Source organism: Bicyclus anynana, chromosome 3 (genome assembly GCF_947172395.1).
Source record: "Bicyclus anynana chromosome 3, ilBicAnyn1.1, whole genome shotgun sequence".
Taxonomy (NCBI): Eukaryota; Metazoa; Arthropoda; class Insecta; order Lepidoptera; family Nymphalidae; genus Bicyclus; species Bicyclus anynana.
The window spans coordinates 9,611,320-9,631,911 of record NC_069085.1 but is presented as its reverse complement, the minus strand read 5'-3'; the positions used below and the strand labels follow the sequence as shown (position 1 = coordinate 9,631,911).

Below are 20,592 nucleotides of genomic sequence, written 5' to 3'. Positions count from 1 at the left end.
TTTTCCATAACTTCAAAGTCCACTTATAGGAGCCGAACTGCACAACTTTTTTTTTTAAGTAAAAAAAGTTTTTTATATTTTCATGCATAGTAATTCAAATAATTCCGACTATTCATGTATCACACGCCTTTATCTATCCTTGCGTTTTAAAATACGTAATTGTCTATTGACTGTCGATATCGACGAGATATTACAACTAGCACTCCGTACTGCACTAGAAAGCTACTTCATGATATTTATCAATGATTATGTTTGGCTAGGTCATAATATAAGGATGCCATATAAGATCTGTTTATAAAAGAAATATGTTTTACTCCGAAAATATTCATTTTAGAACACCATGTTCCTTAGACATTTTAAATTAATTTTCCTTAAAGAACATATACTCCCGAACACTCTGTATAGTTTTTATTACACTTTCTGAACACTTTAGACATTTTAGAAAATATTTAGGTATTATTTATTTAAATAACTTTCTTTGTTTACCTACTTTTAGTCAATTAGGCGCCTTTGTTCGCCTCAGTTTCGACGCGCTAGTGCCATGTCTATAGTAAAAAAATATCGTTGTTCTCGAACATTTGACTGTGAATAGGGTACTACTTAAAATGCTACATAAAACTCGAATTGTTCCTTACCATGAATCAAACGTTTGAATGGAAGCCATAAAATATTTACTCCCTTATTATTGGTGCATAAGCAGGCGACTAAAATAACTTGGGACCACCTGGCACTGCTCCTAACTTAGAGTGCAACATAATTTATGAGACTCGAAGCTCAACAGTCAACAGTCTACACAATGCAACCGCAAAATAACCCTTGACTATTTTTTCTAGCGAACAAATTGTCCCGACTCGACGATGTCAAGAGCGACATCGCGCAACTACAAAGAAATGTTTTACTTTCAAAGGGGATTATTACACGCGTTTTGACGCTCCCCTTGTGAAAACACAAGGGAAATAAATCATTTAATTATCGAACCCTCTCTATCGCATTTGTTAGTGCTGTGGTTATCAACAAACAGCTCCTGGATTCGATTTCCATTTTGGTATTTTACAATTTCTATATTGGCTAAAGTGGTTAGCATCAGCTTTGGCTGGTTACCACTCTACCGGCAATGACGTACCGCCAGTGGCGTGCATAAGGTTGTTGATCAGGGTATGCACTAGTTAGACATTTTATACAAACTAAGAAAGAGTGTACTACTGGATGATTAACTACAATAACAAATCATTGGTTAGGGTATGCAGAGCTTTAATGCATGTATGAAAAAGCATGCATTTTTTAATAAAAAAATTCAACCGACTTCCAAGTCAAAAAATAACTAACTAAAAAGCAAAAAATAACATCTTACCTATGTGCTACCTTCTGATCAGCTTGAAGGCGGTGCCAAGCCAGTGATGTTTTAATTAAACACCATTTAACTACAAAATTTCTGTGGTTCTTTCAGAAACAGCTTTAATTAAAACACAACACTGGCTTGGCACCGCCTTCAAACTGATCAGAAGGTAGCACATAGGTAAGATGTTATTTTTTGCTTTTTAGTTAGTTATTTTTTGACTTGGAAGTCGGTTGAATTTTTTTATTAAAATTTTTATTTTTTTATTTTTAGTGTTAGCATACCTACTGCGTGTGTACACATGTCACAACCTATCTAAGTGGAAAGTTCCTATCAATACAAAATTATCAAGTCCAAACCCAAGGTAGCTACTGTGAGCCGTCGAGGAGTTCTCTTCACTGTGCTTCGTCTTCATCACCAGACCCTTAATACAGTCACAATCCATCTAGGTGGAAAGTTCTCATCAATACAAATTTATCAAGTCCAAACACAAGGTAGCTACTGTGAACCGTCGAGGAGTTCTCTTCACTGTCCCTCGTCTTCATCATCAGACCCTTAATACAGTCACAATCCATCTAGGTGGAAAGTTCTCATCAACACAAATTTATCAAGTCCAAACACAAGGTAGCTACTGTGATCCGTCGAGGAGTTCTCTTCACTGTCCATCGTCTTCATCACCAGACCCTTAATACAGTCACAATCCATCTAGGTGGAAAGTTCTCATCAATACAAATTTATCAAGTCCAAACACGAGGTAGCTACTGTGAACCGTCGAGGAGTTCTCTTCACTGTCCCTCGTCTTCATCACCAGACCCTTAATACAGTCACAACCCATACAGGTGGAAAGTACTCATCAATACAAATTAATCAAGCCCAAACAAAAGGTGACTGCTGTAAATCGTTGACGAGTTCCATCGTCTGTGTTTCGGCTCCATCATCAGACCAACTCCAAACCTTCATAAAGTTGTAGTGGTTTAAAATACCTTATGGAAACACTAACAAACGCACTAGCCGTCTCTACAACTTTCGAAAGTTCCCCTCAATTTCTCCAGGATGCCACCATCAGATCCTGACATGAAAAAAATGGGACCACCCTGGAAGTAAACCCTTCAAAACAAAAAAAGAATTTTTAAAATCGGTCCATAATTGACGGAATTATCGCTGGACATACATAAAAAAAAAAAAAAAAAAAAAAAAAAAAACATACATACAGCCGAACGTAGAACCTCCTCCTTTTTGGAAGTCGGTTAAAAAGCGGTTTAACGTTCCATTTGGTACGATGTCGTCTAAAAACTGTTAGCGTTTCGTCTTCTAGTATGAAGTTAAACTACTGGTATTTACTGTAGAGATGTAGTCTGTAAGTATGTAATATACAACATTCTACCTGTCTGAAATTAAAACTGGTCGATATGGACAACTCAACTTGTTTCTATTGATACTGGTGATAAATGTAACAAAAAAGTTGACATACATAATCTACTAACTAGAAATAGTTACAAACTAGTTACACGGGCACTTCATTTGAGCAAAGTAAGTCCTTCGTGGAGACTTCAAAGATTTGACATTTTATTGTTGTGCCAAGCGATTTAGCGTTCCGGTACGATGTCGTGTAGAAACCGAAAGGTGGATTTTCATCCTCCTCCTAACAAGTTAGCTTTCATCTTAGATTGCATCATCACTTACCATCAGGTGAGATGTACTACTCAAAAAGTAACTTGTTAAGAATAAAAAAAAAGTATTTCTCCATAACACGAACTTTAACATAATTTGGTAAATGAATCTTTGTATGTCCACCTCAGATTGTGACAACATTTTAGTAAATGATAATAACTTCTTTATCATTATTAACTTGTCTTTTTGACAAATGTTCATTGAAAACCTCTGCCCCCCTAGCCAAGTGGCACGTCGATTCTTTTTCTACGATCGCTAACGCTTCGAAAACTACAAAGATGTATGGGAATGACATTTGCTATCGATAGGTCACGTGACCAAGATCTGTCATTCTCATACATTTTTTTAGTTTTCGAAGCGTTAGCGATCGTAGAAAGAGAATCGACGTGCCGCTTGGCTAGGGAGTGGAGCTGGACAGACAAGCAACAGACTACAGAAAAGGAGCAACAATAAAATGTAATTACGCTAAATATTTCACCTCAGAGAAATGAAGAAAAGCTTTCGTGAATACAAATGGAACTTAATTTAATTTGTAGGGCCATATTTTATTTAGACATCTAATAATTATTGTAAACCGCTAGTTACTGGCTCGAATAAAACGGTTTTGTTTGATTACGAGTATAAATTCTAACGTAGATAAAAGCTTCTCGTATAAGATTCCCACATCGGTTTATCTCCATTGAACATACACGTGTTACCTGTGTGTTATGGACAAACAAAATGTCAGAAGACAATTTTACAATTTATTTGTTAGTTTAAACTTTACTTATTTTATTGCAACATAAGATTGAGGAGTTGAAACAAAAACTTTCAATATCCGCAACGTTTTATTTCAGTAAAAAGTAATTATTGCGAAACTGTCAAATAATCTTGTATTATTATTATTATTATTATTTTGCAAAAGAACATTGGCTGGTGGGAGGCTTCGGTCGTGGCTATATAATTGCCACTCTACCGGCAAAGACGTACCGCCAAGCGATTTAGCGTCCCGGTATGATGTCATGGGTGTGGATGATACTACGCCTATTAAGTTAGCGCGCTTCCATCTTAGATTGCATCATAACTTGCCATCAGGTGAATTGCAGTCAAGGGCTAACATGTAAAGAATTAAAAATATATATATTTATTGGTAATTGAGTTTAGAAAATAGTCAAAAGTAGGTAAATTAAGCTTTACGTAAAATGAATTGTTGTATTATATTCGTAAACAATATAAAGTTTTACAGCAGTAAAACCTCGTGGGAGGCCTTGGAGATGCGTATCGGAGTTTCCGTATGAATTAAGTTGCTCGATAATATCTCTCCATTTGGCTATATTGACAGAAAGAGTTTATCCCTCCGTTGTTAACGAGTCAAAAAACTAAAATGCATTAAAGGAGCATTCCAATTCAGTTTAATCTGATTGATACTTGGAGGAATCTATTCAAACTTCTGGCGGGCATATATTGATTTGTTGATTGTTTTATTTAAGAGTTAAATATTTTCAAGTTCTCTTTCGACTATAATAATAACCTGACTTGATGAAGACTCCTTTAAAATGCCGGTTTAATAAATTTCTAAATAAATGAAAATCAGAAAATAGCCATAAAAAGGTTCTTGTGGTTTTCACGGGGAGATCAAGCTAACACTGGAGAAGGTTTTATTTTATTTCATTACGAGGTAAGTCCCCATTCGCATGAGCGTTTTTTTAACGGACGTTAAATAAAGCGTTCGGATATAGTACGAAAAAAACGTCGAGTTTTAAAAACACTGTCGTGTGATTATATGCTTGGGAATGCGTTTGTTGTATTTGAACGCTTTTTTAACGTCCGTTAAAAAACTCTCGTGCGAATGTGGGGGCTAAGAAAAAGTAGCAAGAGTCCGCTACTAGATCTATAAATGTGTGTTGTCTTGTTTCTTTTTCTTTGTATAATCAGATGATGGAGGCTGTAGACAGTCTTTTTGAAGAGAAAACTATTAAGTTTTTTGCTGGTATTTTAATCACGATTTGAAAAGTGTATTTCACTTGACTAATCGAAAGAATCGACTATATAGGTACGTTGAATAATCGAAAATATCAAACTATAATAACTATTATTTCCATTAACTTGAATTCCTTCCATTATAGAATAATGGAAGGAATTCAAGGCCGCAAATAGTACTGAGGTGCCATTCGACGTTTATACCTGTATTATACATATTATGTACTTTGTTTAAAGTTTTAACTGCTTATGGGTGACGTTAAACATTTTGAATGTTAATTCACTATCGGTATACTATAAGATATGAGTCGTGGTAGCCCAGTGGATATGACCTCTGCCTCCGATTCCGGAGGGTGTGGGTTCGAATCCGGTCCGGGGCATGCACCTCCAACTTTTCAGTTGTGTGTATTTTAAAGAAATTAAATGTCACGTATCTCAAATGATGAAGTAAAACATCGTGAGGAAACCTACATACCAGAGAATTTTCTTCATTCTCTGTGTGTATGAAGTCTGCAAATCTGCATTGGGCCAGCGTGGTGGACTATTGGCATAACCCCTCTCATTCTGAGAGAAGACTCGAGCTCAGCAGTAAGCCGAATATGGGTTGATAACGAATGATACTATAAATACACCAATTTATCTTCTAAGATAGATCAATTTAATCCGGTCGAGCGTTTCGCTTAAATTAAACAACGCGATAACCTTTTTTTCGCAAGAGCGCTTTACTTGATTACATAAAGGCAAAACCCGCGGATTACGCTGCATAAATAAAATGGCCGACAAATTGAAACAAACTACTTTAGTAGATTGCGCGGATAGCATGCGGCACCGATTAATTCCCACCGGTATGAACTAAGTACCTAACTCTACCTAATATTGATATTGTTGTTTTTCCGCGTAAAATTTTTCCCTTTAAAAGTTTCCTTTTTGTATTTTTTTGCGCCAGTAGCTCGACTACTACAAGCTAGCTGGACTACGACACTTCCTAGGTTCCACTTTTGTCATTTCACAAGCTTTTTGCATTTTTATAGGATATAATCGTAGTACCGGCGGCACGAGACCTAAATCCTTAATTCTAAGCCCTCATTCGCACGAGAGTTTGCATATATTATATGTATTTATTAGTTCTATATTTGAACGTTCAATTGTAGTATGAAGTTAAGATTTTTCTCTTTAAAAGTTTCCTTTTTGTATGTTTAGCGCCACACTAGCTCAACTACTACAAGCTAGCTGGACTACGACACTTCGTAGGTTCCACTTTTGTCATTTCACAAGATTTTTGCTTTAAAATTGACCCGCAGTATTATAAAGGATATACTCGTAGTATAGGCGGAACGAGACCTTAATCCTTAATCCTAAGCCCTCATTCTCACGAGAGTTTGAATATATTATATGTATTTATTAGTTCTATATTTGAACGTTCAATTATAGTATGAAGTTAAATGAAGGTCTATTTCCAACTCCCAAAATTAAAAATGCAACACCGCTCGAAAAAAAGCACCGTGTTTTAAAAAAGTTGTCGTGTGAACATACTTAGAAATGCATTTGTTCTATTTGAACGCTTAAAGATTTACTTAAAGATACATCCAGCGCCGGCCAGAAGTAAATTTTAAAATGGAGCGAGATCCAATTATGGCGCCTCTCCTGTTTGCTCCTAATAATATGCAGATACCTATAGCAAATTATGAGTGTAAAGTAAGAATGGAACGCGAAGATGTTGACCATACTCTGGGGTGACCAATTGAAAATCAGGCGCAGTACCGTCTACGTTTGACTAGGATTATCATTTAGGCGCTCTCTAGGATTTGGCGCCTGGAGCGACTGCTCCGTTCGCCGTATGGACGGGCCGGCCCTGGATACATCCTTTCTTTCCGAATTGGAATAACATAGGAAAGGACTCTTTCTCAACTTGACTTTTATCTACAAGTTCCATAAATAAGGCCAGTAGCAATGAACAGATAAATGGTAAGAACAGAAAACGAGGTTACTACACTATTGATGAGTTCCTTAACGACAAAGGTGCTTGGAGGCCATTGGATCAGCTTCCACCTTCACACAGGAAATAAAACTATAAGAAATTGTAATTTAATTGTTATCAAATGTAAATTGTAATACTGTATGACTTTTTCAAAAGAGCAACTGTTGAGTTTCTTGCCGGTATCTTCTCAGCAGAACCTGCCTTCCGAACCGGTGGTAGAATCTTTACAAATAGTCAACTGACGTGTCAAAAGTGCTTGTAAACTGAGCCTACTTGAAATAAATGAATTTTGAATTTGAATTTGTAAAAAGCTTGACCTATTTATGTACCCTATTTTCTTATTAACACAAACAAAGACTAATAGATCACAAAAGCTGTAAAGAGCAAAAAAGTAATATTCTTAACCTCAAATAGCGGTATATTGAGAGCACACGGCTCTCCCCTCGAGGGCTGACAGGCGTGACTTAATGCACGGTCCCATCGTCAGCACTCCTCTCGTCCAAGTCGTTGACATTGTGAGCAATTAACTTGTCACTGGCAAGCGTTACGAACATCGTAAAATATTGGCTACACTATACACTATGTAGGTACCTATACAAGAGTGATGTAATGTTCTGGAAAACTCGTGCGATTTAAATTACCCCTTAACATTTTTAGCCAGGCTGTCCAGCGCGAAAATGCAGCCAATATTTTTGCAACTATTCCACGTGGGCATGTATAGTTATTAGGGTAAGTTAGCTAAGTTCCTTAGTGTAGTTTTCTGTTTTGATAATATTAACTTTTTAACCGACTTCTTTATAATTTAAAAATAACAAATATATCATAACTACTCCAAATGAACAAAAGTTCTCAATGACTTTTGACTACTAATTGATGTAATAATCACAAGTAGGTAGACCTACTTGTTTTTGTTGACTAAACCTTTAAGTATTAGAAAATAGTTGTATCCCGCTGCTTTGCTCAGGTGCAGAAATATTTTTTCATAAAAGAAGGTAAAAAAGAAAATGCATACCTATTACCTATAAATAAAAAAAATAAAAAATATATAAAATAAAAATAAAATAAAATAAAATCTGTTTATTTCAGGCCATTGACCCATATAGTGTTGAACCTATGTAGACTAGACTAGACTAGACTTATTTAGAAGTATAACAAACAACCTCACTTTCATTTTATCTCTTTTGTATTTTTAACCGACTTCAAAAAAAAGGAGGTTTCTCAATTCGACCGTATATATTTTTTTAACATTGCTATGGATTGCTGGACAGTTTTACGCAATAGTGAGGCTATTTATTTTGTTATTTGTAATGTAACTTTTACGTGTATAGAATGTAGATATATCAAATCTATAGGCTCTTTACGAGTACATACGGTTTTAACTTCTATGGTCACACCACTCAAACACAACACACACAAACCACTCACTAACACAAACACATGCACTTTTGTATATTAGTAGTATATTATTAGTAATTTAGTATTAATGATTATTTATATCAAATGTATTAGTCTACTATATATTATGGAAGAGCGGGGCCGCCCGTCACAAGTTACAGTAGTAATACTGCAAACTTAATGGGATGGTTCCAATCACAATATTACTGCTATGTTTGAAAATAATGTACTAATATGTTGAATCCTTGGAATAAACTAATCTCTCATTTATTTATTACTTCTTTTTTTAAAAATTTTTAACAATATAAGTATAAAATACAAAACATTATTAAAAATTTATAAAAAAAAAAATTCACCCTCCCGCTGCGGGACATTTGAGTGCCCAAGCAACCGGTGGTCAGGGCTCCAGAGTTAGGAACCTCCTCACAATACGCGCCGTCTCAAGAATCACTGCCTTTTGTATCCGACTCTTGATCCAAGAGTTAAGCGAAAGCTTCTTAAGGTGTTGGTCGAAGCTTTTCGCTATAAGACCATTGACTGAAACAACTATCGGAACAATAATAGTTGACTCAACATTCCACATGGCGGTAATCTCGTGAGCAAGGCCCAAGTACATATTTTGATACTTTTTCCTTTTCGGCTTTAACCAGATTATCGTCATGTGGAACTGCAATATCAACAATTATTGCACGACGCACTGACCGATCGACTAGCACTATATCAGGTCTATTGGCTACAATATACCTGTCAGTGATAATCGTTCGGTCCTAGTAGAGCAATGCACTGCTTTATTATTATTATTATTATGGTGGTGTAACAGCAAGGGGTCTCTTTATAAAAGTCACTCTTTGGGGTACCCATTTACCTGTTGTTAATATAAAATACAATTGAACTTCCGCTAAGACACAGTGTTTATCCGTGCAAGAACATTTTGCGACTGTTTTTATCGTCAATTCTACGAAGCAGTCTTTTCATGCGAAATAATCAACTAGCACAAAAAGATTTGAAAGGCTCTGATGAATTATAATACCTCGGAGGTAGCTACGAGGTATTTTAGAAAGTGAATGAAACATTACTGAAACAATAAAACCGCAAAACTATGAGTATTTTAGAACTATTTTTCAAAGGGCAACTGTGGAGTTTATTGCAGGCTTTTGTCAGCTGATCCTTTTAAATTCTGAACTTAAACCTGTTTCTAGCGGCTACAAACAATTTACAAGCACTTATAAACAAAATTCGAAAATCGAAATTCTGCTCTTATCTGTCGACACAGTTCCATTGACTCAGTTGTGTTTACAGGGAGGTCGTAGGTTATATTTCAAGCTCGATTCGTCTTACAATCTGATTAAAAATTTACTCATTGTCTTATCTAGTGGCAAAGATTATGGCTAGTCAGTTAGTCACTAACTAATCTACCTTCATAAATATACCGTTACTTCATTTAAAAATAAAAATAATTAAATTGTCAACCTATATTACAGGGCTTAAAGAAACAGGGTTAACTAAAATGACAGTGACGAGACCACAAAGTTCTCAACTAAGGGTTGATTTTTTTTAATTCCAATTCCTGGAAGAAAGAAAAATTCAATATTTAAAGACAATATAAGACTCAAACCCTGGACCTATTGATCCGAACACACATAGGCTTAACACAGGGCCAAAGAGGAATTGCATTAACTATTAATGCAATGCAATAATGAATCATTTACTACTGCGTGTAATTAAAAGTTCTGCTCATTTTAATTCAAACAAATTGTTATGGTTATATAACTACTTGTTCTAGAATAAATAGCTGTGTATTGTATAAGTAATTACTTCGGACTATAAAAACAAAACAGCTTTGACCAAACAACAAAAAAGCGGTTCCCAGCAGACCGTAGACCGTAAAGATCTTTGAAGCTACGTTTACGTTTGCATGAAAAAGCCATTGTCTTTTACTCATATGGCATCGAGGCGTTATCATAAAACCAGATTAGGAGAAAACAGATTTAGGCAATGCCGAAAGTAGGTATTCAATTTTAGGAATTACCAAATTTGAATTTGTTTTAGTTATTTAGAAAAAAGCAACCTCAAGAATAAGTGTCGTAAAGTCTGCATAACGCTTAGGGATGTGAGCGGTAAAAAAAATATCGAATTATCGGTAAAGATAAGGTTTGATAGTTTATTTATTTAGTTTAGGTAATTAGAACATCTTTACTAGACACAGAATACTAACACCTATAGTATAAGTATTACTAGTTACCTATCTAAGATGGGTATCTGTGATTAGCGTATCCATAGAAAGGCAGTATTATGTATTCTCTTCTGTGATAAAATCCCAGAATACATAATAAGTACCTAGTAAGAAGAATCAGAGTTATACTATATACTTATACCTATGTATATAACAATATACCTACTACTATAAGTATTACAATATAAGTAAAGTGGCAGAACAAAAAACTACTAAAAATCATAATAAAATAAAGAAACACAATAAAATATCTCGAAAAGGTATAAGTAAACTTGCTAAAAACCGAAAAATAAAATTATAGCCTAAAAATATGTTAAAATAAATGTTCTCCATAAATTGAAACCCAAGTTAGGAAATACAAAATAATTAAAATTAGCACATAGCGGATAATAATTAGCAGTATACATTATCAGAGTTCCTATTTCTTGGCACGCGTAATGTCTAATTTTTTTGGCCTTTACTTGGAATTACATGCAATTAACAACTGCGAAACAACTTTTAGAAGAATTTTCTGACATGTTTCTTACTATTTTAAAAATATAATCTATTTCACTGATATAGAATTATACTTTACATTAGGTACAGTGTATGTTGTTATTTTTATTTAAAGTACCTAACTAGCATTCTTTGCTAATTAATATCATAATTATGTAGGTCTCTAAAGCATCGGTAATATTGTATTTTTTAATAAGTAAACACTTATTTATTTACTTAATACCTAGCATATAAATCAGAATACCTAATAATACACTACGTTATACTAATACATTAACAATACTAAGAAGTTCGTTCACCATCCCCTTTCCCCTTTAAATTTATAAAAAATTACATTTAAAGAATATAAAAACTCTGACTAGTAGTTGATGACATTAGAGCTCTTAAATAAATAAACAAACAAACAAACTCTTCAACTTTAGTACAGATAGGTATCCAGTAGATACCTAGCCTATCTATTGTTCTCTTCTATCTTACTGTGTGATAAATAAATATATTTTTTTTTAATTGTATGCAATTAATTACTCCAGGCTCCATATAGAAGAGGTCAGGAACTAAACACTTTACAAAGGGACAAAGTGTTTTCACTGTGAATGCAGTAAATAAATAAATTCAATTATTTCAATGTAAACACTCCAGTGCGTGTCCTTTACGTGAACTGATAAATAATTCAGACACAATAAAATAGAATTAAATTCCGCTCTATCTAGGTTCAGTACATCGTCGTAAACATTGTGATGAATCTTAAACGTATTTAAAGTGAGCTTCTCTATAAAATTGCGCAAGTAGTGTAGTTGCTATACCTTCATGAGCATGCATGACGTCACACGGAGGTTTCAACACCGTACTAACAAAGGCAACCTCGCACATTGCCATTGTGCTCTCATTTCGAGAGCAAACAATTAATGTAACAACATTTGGGCTCCCAAATTTACCGTAACTAACTCGAATTTTTCATTCAAATCGCTGAACATATCGTCCTACATTTTTCTTAACAATCGACGGTCATTATGCTTGCAACGGTATGTCGATCCTACTATATCGATAAATAGTTATCGATATAGTACTCTATTTTAAATTCAAAATGTAGTTTTTACTACCAAGGAAACCAATAAGACTTTGATAATAATTATCGAATCGTAAATATCAGTACATAAACATAACTGTTTGAAGCAATACAAGAAAAAATATCAGATTATTTTATTTTTTTACATTTCCAGTTCATGCTACCTAAATACCTACTCACCCATAGAATAATGGAATATGTAAAATAGACCTATACTTAATTATTATAAGTTATGAGACGCCTAACAGGTCTCATGAATCATGCTAACGCATAATGTTGTCTCCGGCGTCTAAATATAAATTTCGGGTCCACTTAACTTTAGTCTAACATACCTAAATAATAAAGAATGTACTTTTATTCTCTACATGTTAATTTACCTCAATCTGATTTTAACATAATGATTATTTTTACAATCGGCATCGCAAAAACCATGCTCCATGAATCGTCATATTTATCGATATGGCTTAACTTACAAGTACATCTCTAATCGCCATTAAGTAGTGGACCGTCTTTCATTCGGCCCCTATAAATAACTAGTCAAGATTTAATTTAATTGAAACACGCCATGAAATGCAACTCTTAACGAAGATAAATAGAATTTTGATTAAAACTTTTGATGTTAACTCATACATGTATGTGTTAATCATGGATCTAAGTTATTTATTGTTATTTCTAAACTAAATTTTAACTAGCGAAATATAAAACTATGTTTTCATTTTCGTGTAATGCAGATATGCAAATCTACTTATGATGTACTAGAGTTTCAAGGTACCTTGCAACATTTGAACTATTTGAACTTTACGGATATTTTACGGTTATTTCTTTTGTTTGTAACATGGAGAAGTCGTTCATATTTATATGCGTTTCAGGGCTACTTGAAGAAAACTATTTGACACAATTATTGTTTTTTGTTTGTTTTTTTTTAGTTAGGTCAAAAAATGGTGTCTAAGATCAGAAATTAAAACATATTTGTCTACTGGCATAGATTGTTCTATTTACAGATATCAACTTTAATTATGTCAACTACTTGGTAGTCAAATTGTGAAGTTTTAGTTATACTAACGCAGTTTGAGACTTAATAGCCCAGTGGATATGACCTCTGCCTCCGTTTCCGGAGGGCGTAGGTTCTAATCCGGTTCGGGGCATGCATCTCCAACTTTTCAGTTATGTGCATTTTAGGGAATTAAATATCAAGTGTCTCAAGCGGTGAAGGAAAAACATTGTGAGGAAACCTGCATAACTGAGAATTTTCTCAATTCTCACAAGTACGTGTGTGAAGTCTCAAGTATGCCAATCCGCATTGGGCCAGTGTGGTAGACTATTGGCCTATCCCCTCTCATTCTTACAGGAGACTCGTGCTCAGTGAGCCGAATATGGGTTGATAATGAAATGCAGTATAGTAGATTAGTAGATATAAATATTTCACAAGCTTTCGACATATTCTTACACCGATGCTTTATTAAGATACGGGTGGTCCCGGAATTGCCAGAAATAATTTTGCTTCGCCAACGAATATTTCTTAGCGGCTTTAATGTAAGCAACAAAAATGAGTTAACCATAACCGAGCACTAAAAATACTCACGTCGTATTTTACATTTATTATTTCGCAAACAGATGTGTTTCAACTTTCAACATCTGTACCGACAGATGTATTTTATATCTATTTGATTACAGTTGTAATAAGATTTTAAAAAATGTATCGAGGCATCGATAAATTCTTTATCTATGGTTGGTACCGTTGTACTAAATGTTAATAATCTTTCCGTTTTCTAAAAAGTTATTTGTAGAGAATAATTATGTTATTTTATTTGCACATAATTAATTGTCCGTTAAATTATTATTTTGACAATAGTGTCAAGTGTTTCATCAATATGTCTAAGCACGTTTTGTTAGCGCATAAACCTTTGTTGTCATACAAACCTAGATTTCTCTTCAATTCTCACCATAGAAGGTGTGGCATCCACTATAAGCAAGTCCTTGCTTAATTTATGATAGGCGCCGTCGTCGTTGGCATACCTGATGATACGTGCAGTGGCGTGCACAAGATTTTTAATTAGGGTACGCACTATAGGTACAAATTGTACAAAATGGACAATTCCTCCTTCAATAGAGGTACTTAATGAATCCTCAGGGTATGCATTGCGTTTATGCATCTATGAAGTGCACGCCACTGGATACGTGATGATGGCCTCTTTTATATAAGCTGGTATGAGACGACTTCAACAAAAGTATGGAAAGTGCAGTCTTTTTTTTATTCTTTACAAGTTAGCCTTTGACTACAGTCTCACCTGATGGTAAGTGATGATGCAATCTAAGATGGAAGCGAGCTAACTTCTTAGGAGTAGGATGAAAATCCACACCCATTTCGGTTTCTAATCGCCATCGTACCGGAACGCTAAATTGCTTGGTACGTCCTTATCGGTAGGGTGGTAACTAGCCACGGCCGAAGCCTCCTACCAACCTGACCTAGACCAATAAAGAAAATCTTAATCGGCCCAGCTGGGGATCGAACCCAGGACTTCCGTCTTTCAAATCCAACCGCGCATTCACCGTGGCAAGTACCTACTTATTATAAACATCGAAAATGTAAGCATTGTATAAATAACATATAATTCACCTATATATGTAGAAATATGTATATTTAACTCAGGGTTATAACATGTAGGTTGTATGTTAGGCTCGATTTAAAAATTAAAAAAAAAAAATATGCGTGTGCTGACACTGTTTGCTTATAGGTGGGACCTACATAGATGTGAACAGTAATCTATTGTCATTTAACGCGTAGAGTGTTCCCGCAGCACTTAAATGGGCAAGAAGACATTACAACGCGTTTTCTGATTACGATGATGGACTCAGCTGCCATATTCACGGCCGTAAATATCGCTCACAGGTCTTAGATATACCGAATAGCGTCACTGAATTCAGAACATAAATCGTGTGTCCAGTCGTAAGAACAAATAACGACCTAAGGCTTAGACGGCTAGTGGCTACGATAGCGTTTTGTATGTTCTGTATATTATGCTAAGCTTAACAACATATATTTATAACACATAGATAGTGTGTAGTCGCAGGATTCGTAAGCCGTTTTATGTGCCCCGAAATGGGAGCCCTTGATGCATCGCTACGCTACGATAAGTATACATGTGTGCGTATCAGCGAAGCTTAAAGCTTACGCTCACATAGTTACAGAAGTTTGGAGTGAAAAATTGTTAGATGTGGCGGGTCTATAGGTTATTAGTCTAAGCCTAATAATCACCTTCTTCTTATTTATCATCTATATATCTAGTAGGTTTATTCTATCTCTACTGCACTACATAACAGTAGGTATTGTAATGTACTCGAAAATATTTAGTCACGCCATGTATCTGGAAACAATATCAGAGCACCCTTACTGACCTCCTGTCATTTATTTTGTTATCGAATTTTGTATAAGTAAGAAAGCTTCTTTTGAGGCTATCACATACTTACCATTCCAACAACTAAGTATAGTAAGTTTATTTGTAAAACTGCCTCACGCAGTGACGTGCTTCATAGATGCAAAAAGCACTGCCTACCCTAAGGACTCAATGCAAACCTGTGGACCACATAATACATAGTTGGACAAGGTATTTTCCAATTTCTACTTATGGTGCATGCCATTGGCCTCACGTTCCCTGTTTTCCTCCTTCTCTTTCTTGGGAAATGCCTTCACACATCCCTCTTAAAGTGTCGCACAAGAAAACCGCGGCTTAACAGCAATTTCACTTGTTCAAACGTCTGCTTCGTTTGTCTAACGGCAATGAGGACAATGGGGAGGAAAATGAGGTCCTATTAAGATAATGAGGTTACAGGGACTTTTCTTCATTCCATAATATTCTTAATACCAGTGGTAAAAAGTCGAGTTAAAAGGTATGCATTTAATTATTAATTAAATACATACCTTTGCCTCACAGCCGCCAAATTAAGCCGTCATAGATTTAAGGTACAGAGTACCGTTGTTATCATTAACATCTTGATAACGATTGGTGGGTAAAAACTCTATATCGGAGAGGGCTCCCATAAGTAGGGAAGCCTGGCACCCTAGTGGGCTTTTAAAATAGGCTGATAGTGAGATATCGTTCTGTTTTCTTTATTACAACTTCTTACTGCTTTAACATGCATAAATTCTTCTCATTAATCCAAGTACAAAGCCTGCAAATTTATTTTCAAACAAAAGGCGCTTTTGCGCGGTTCGGGATTGTCATCTCCTTAGTCTAAGGATGACATCTTGAAATTAAAAAAAAAAATTATGGCTAAGGGACTTTAATTTTTCTCCTCGTTTGAGATCCGAGGATAAATCATAAAATACCACCTATTATCATCTGTTTTGTCTACATTCTGCTATAGCCAGCTTTTTCTACTGAGATATGTGGGTAGGTATAGATTTTATAATCTTCTATGTATGTTGACTATACTAATATTGAAAAACATTAGTCGGCAGTAATCATTTTTAATATACCTACCTAACTGTGCATATACGTATTCGTAGGTACCTATATTTATCATACCACCTATCCATACTAATATTATAAAGCTGAAGAGTTTGTTTGTTTGGTTTAACGCGCTAATCTTAGGAACTACTGGCCCGATTTGAAAAATTCTTTCAGTGTTAGATAGCCCATTTATCGAGGAAGGCTATAGGCTATAACTATATTATCACGCTAAGACCAATAGGAGCGGGGCACCTATGAAGAATATTTCAAAATCGGGGGTTGTTTTCCTATTGAGAGCTTACGCTGCGTGCGCTGCGTAAACGGTTAAAGTTTCGCAAAAATCATGTATAACAGAATTGTTCCCCTTGAAAAGTTCTAAAAAGTCCGCGACAGTTCCCATGGGATTTGTGAAAAACAGAAAACCACGCGGACGAAGTCGCAGGCGTCCGCTAGTCCTGAATAAAAATATTATCTATACCTACCTACTTTCCTACTAATATTATAAAAGGAGGCAATAGTATAGTATAAGGTAGTTTGTAGTATTGTAAGGGATCTACTGAACCGATTTAGCAAATTCTTTTATTACTAGAAAGCCACGTTTGTTTGAGTGTTATTTCGCTTTAATTTACCTCCGTATACTTAAAGGAACGGGAACTACACAAGTGAAACCGCGGTGCGTCGGCTAGTTAATTATAAAATTCGTAAACCAAATTACTTAGCTAAAATTGTTAAATGCTAATGTTAATTAAGAAGATATAAAAGTACGAGGGGGTGCATGACGAGCCTCAAATTCATTAGTGCAGCGATTGCATGACTGTTGCGACCCCCGACGTAATACTATGTTAAAACGTATCCCGAACTCAATAAGAGGGGTGTTATAATTTTTATGTCTGTCTATGTATGTGGGACTGTGGTATCGTAGCTTCTAAACGTATGTGCACCGATTATTATGATACGTTTTTTTTTAAAAGGTGATGTGGTCAATCTGATGACAATGCAATAAATCAATCTGAACTATTATGATAGAAAAAATTCCCAATATAAAATTAGTCGTTCTAGCTCATACATATATAATTTGCAAAATTGTAACCTTCAGTTATAGCATGATATATATAGTTTGAAACTAACAAATTAAATAGACAATTGCTTTTTTTTTAATAGTTGCATTTTTTACTTTGTAATTTTCTGTACTTAACTATTTACTTCATACACAACAAACGAATGTATAATTTCACCATTCGCCTACGTAGCAGAGTGGCGCAGTGGAAGCGTGCTGGGCCCATAACCCAGAGGTCCGTGGATCGAAACCACGCTCTGCTATATACTTTTTTTAATTTTTTTTCATCATTTATAATATTCATTTTAATATTTCTCCTTAAAAACACCTACTAAATGTTACTGTTTTGTCTGTTATGTAATTTAACACAACATTAGGGTTATAGCTTTATGACTGTCATATTTTTTCGGTTTGAAACGCCACGACCCTGACGTTTAAATGATGATGATTGCGGGCACACCCTACTTTATGATTAGACGAGGGTATGTCCCTATCCACCCCGTACACGGGGGTAGCTATCTACGTAAGTATTATAAAACGAAACTAAAACGCACCTAAAATATTCACCTAGTTAGTGTATCACGTATTAAAAGTATCAAATCATACAACGTAAAAAATATCAACTATTTTGAGCGGTTTAGTTGGCAGCTTTGCTTCTTATAAACAAGTTGGAAAACTTTGCAGATGGCACAAACTTATAAGCCTCGACGGCGGGTTTGCTATCATTAGACATTCTGTAAATACATGCTTACACTTGCTATGGTTTCATGTAAACACAACTATAGGGATTTTAATAGCTTGTATTAAAAAAAAAGAGAAACCGTATAATTCAACTCTGGTGTCAATTACTATGCCATTTTAGTACTATAATCGTAGCAAGACCAAATCTCAAGTAGGTAGGTATTTCTAGCATTAAGACGTATGGAACAGCGTTGAAAAGGGTAGATAGGTTTAAGCTCAGCATTGTATACGCTTTTACGCTATTACAGTGCTGATTTTCAGTAACATCTGACCAAATATCATTATTTTCTACTGATAACTACTACTATATAGATACTAGATAGACTGATGACAGCTAGATAGATAGATAGACTGATGGGTATCTGTATTAGAATCTACGCCATATAGTTATGATTACGTAGGACATCGTCGATGGAGGTACTTCGCAAAATGACGTCAATAGAGCAAAGATACCTATGACCTAAAAATCACGTTGGCGATTCAGATTTCATTTAAAATTAACAGTTAATTCCTATCTTGGGCAATTATCAGCAGACATCGACTTTCTATTGATGAATAAATCCCTTCGTATCTACGGACAATATCAAAGAAAGTAGAGAGAACATTTGCAAATAATTGCTTATTCAACTAACGATTCACCGGCCAAGTACACGGTACTTTCAGTCGAGGCGTAATTTATAGTTCGAGGGACACCTAATTGGAAGCAGCAATTAAGATTGCTGACAGGAAGATATTACCTATTGTTCATGCATAATGCATGTGTCATTGAAATATCTCTGGAAATTCAGAGAACTTTGCATAACTGAGCTATAAATTATTGCTATCTTGTTCGTAGGTATGTACTCTTACTTACCCTTTGTAGAATGCAGACTAAACGAAAACAATGTCTCAATAAACCTAACTTTAAACTGAATAATATATGACCGAACATATTTTCGTATAGATTTGAGTTTTCTTGCTGATTACTCTTATAACTGTACCTACTGTACTGTGAAAAACAAGTTGCAATGAAGAAATAAACGATTAAGGACGATCTTCTTGATAAATATGAATCGGACTAATCATCAATTGCAGAATTGTATCTACAAGTAAGATTTAAAATGTATGTCGTTCGAGACATAGTATATATAGATAGTCACTAATTAGTTAATTAATTCAGTTATCTGAGAATTAGAGTTTTAGTTAGTTTGAAAATTTCAAAAGTTCAAAGATAAGAACATTTTTGTATAATGTTTCTTGCAAATTAACGATTTTAATTCCGTAAATTTCGTTTAAGTTACATATTACCTTCTGGTATAAATTTAATAGAAATCTAGGTCCTTGATTATTCAAAATGCACGTACTAAATTTGCTTGCTGTCAGTGTAAACTTGTTTATGAAAATCATTGCTATTTTTATAACTGTCATACCTCTTATAAAGTCATGATCTAAAGAGCCATAATAGTCTCCGTTCGCAGTAAAAACTAAACGTTCATAGCAATTTATTGCATTATTATCATAATCTAAGTATAGAAGTGCAGCGAGCACGCGTAACAAATAACTGCATATAGATAAGAATAAAATACAGTGTGGAACTACCATAATGTCTTGTAAGTTATTATTACAATAAATATAACCTTTACGATGTTATAAATATAGTACTAGCAGATGACAAGCGGTTTTACCCTTTGTAGTTCCCGTTCCCGTAGGAATATGGGGATGAAATATAGCCTATAGCACCCTGGGATAGTGTAGCCTTCCAACAGTGAAAGAATTTTCGAAATCGGCTCAGTAGTTTCGGAGCCTATTTAATGCAAAGAAACAATGAAATATACGTTAAAGTAGGAGTATTTTGTGACTCTTCTGAAATAGCTATATTAATGTAATTCATCCGCTTAAATTGCTAAGTTTAACTGTGGTTACATTATTGACCTTTCATAGAAGTTAGAACATTCAAAATTCCTATCAAATTGTTACAATGCACTAACTTGTACTTTGCAACAACATTACGAACAATTTCATAAATGATTAGCAGATATTAGTATATAGTTACTTTGATTGCACTGAGTTGAGTGACAGTTGTAATGTCATTTTAGGTAGATTATCCCAATCTTCTCCTGGTTTCATAACCAGGAGAAGATTTATTACACAGTTAAGTATAATTATAACACTAATTATTTTAGCAGACTCAGAAGTGATTACAAAAATAAGAAAACTAATGTTGAAAAAAG

The 20,592-nt window shown here is 34.8% G+C and overlaps 1 protein-coding gene and 1 non-coding gene across 3 annotated transcripts in view; both read left to right on the top strand.

Annotated features, from left to right (window-relative positions):
• Positions 1–20,592, top strand: part of LOC112044096 (tensin-1) — a 193,199-nt gene that overhangs the window by 15,349 nt on the left and 157,258 nt on the right. The gene's annotated exons all lie outside the window — the stretch shown is intronic.
• On the top strand, positions 17,833–17,904 carry Trnam-cau (transfer RNA methionine (anticodon CAU)). The gene has a single exon. It is a non-coding gene; the product is annotated as a tRNA-Met (tRNA).